We start from the raw sequence: 1,582 nt of genomic DNA on the forward strand, positions 1-1,582 counted from the left end.
GGGGGCAACACTAATTTCTGTGGTGGGGCGCTGGTTTCCAGCCGTGGAGGGCAGAGGGGTGGTCCCGGCAACGACGTGGCGGTGAAGGGGAAAGTGGTTGGCTCGCCGACAGTGACGCGCGGGAGGAAGAATCTGCAGCTAGCACGCCGACAGAGCTGGCCCACGGGCTTTTTCGCTTCCGCCGGCGCCCCATGCACCCCCAACGTGTTGGGTTCGCCTAATGAAGTTTTGGCCCAATCAGGCGGACAACGAGGACCTGAGTGGGCGACTGGGAGGATTTCGCTCCGCTAGCGGAAAAAAAATGGCTCCTGTAGGGAGGGGGCTCCGCTGGGAGGATTTCGCTCCGCTGATGAAGTTTTGAAGGAAACTTTGGAAACTCACGATCCCACATAAAGTTTCTATCTTTTGTTGGCGGGCTCTGGATGGAATAATCCCCTTAAAATCGATACTTGTGAATCGCCATGTTGGAAGTGAAGGCGGGTGCCCAATATGCCATGGAGCGGCTGAAGATATTAAACATCTTCTGTTCTGTTACACTCATGCGAAGGAGTTATGGAGAAGCTCGGGGATACTAGAAATTGTTGAACATGCTATGGGGGTGCAATGATCAGGTTCGGTGGTCCTGGAAAATTTGCTTTTGATGGATCGACCGCTTGTTCTAAAGCCGAGCTTAGATATCAAACAAGTGATTACGGTGGGGTGATGGTATCTTTGGTGGATCCGTCGTGCGCTTACACATAATGGTTCACCTCCACCTCCCTCCAGATGGTCTATGTCAGTGATGGCAATTGCAAACAGCTTCCAGGAAGCAAATCAGAAAACCCGAGAGAACCATATTCAAAGATGGCTGAAACCTGACCCGAAGTTTGTAAAAGTTAATGTGGATGCGGCCTTTTTTTAGAATGAGAGGGCGGGGGCAACAAGTGCAGTAATCCGAGACGATAAAGGTAATTTCTTGGCAGCTCAATGTAAATTCTTACCCTATGCTGCAGATTTGGTAACCTCTGAAGCTCAAACAATGAGGGATGGACTTGTCTTGGCAAATTCTTTGGGGTTTCCTAGAGTGGAAGCCGAATCAGACTCAAGACAACGGTGATTGAATGCTCAGGTCAAAACAGATGGTGGGATGCAGCTGCAGTCATCTTTGTAGAACGTTTGAAAGTTTCATCACTTATTGGGAAGGTTAGTTGCAAGCATTGTGGTCGTGATTCGAACCAAGTAGCTCATTTGCTAGCAAATTATTGTTATTGTAATAAGATTAGTAGGAGTTGGGTTAACGAACCTCCAGATTGTGTTATTCTCAAACTCTTGGATGATGTAATCCTGTTTTAAGTCGCAATAAAGCTAGCCTTGATGGCCTTTCCTAAAAAAATACGTCTGAATATATCCATTTCTCCGACAAGTTTTCCCGGACAAAGGAATGGGCGATGTGATATACTACACGCTAATGAGCTAGCTAGTTTTTTTGAGAAATAATAAGCTTGCTAGGTGATTTTTTTTTGAAAGTCACAACCCCACTTTATTAATCTACTGTTGGAATCTTGTCTGAAACTGTGCTGAGAATACAATCGCGCGCGGGGGG

The sequence above is a fragment of the Triticum dicoccoides genome, chromosome 6B (assembly GCF_002162155.2).
Source record: "Triticum dicoccoides isolate Atlit2015 ecotype Zavitan chromosome 6B, WEW_v2.0, whole genome shotgun sequence".
In the NCBI taxonomy this organism is placed as follows: domain Eukaryota; kingdom Viridiplantae; phylum Streptophyta; class Magnoliopsida; order Poales; family Poaceae; genus Triticum; species Triticum dicoccoides.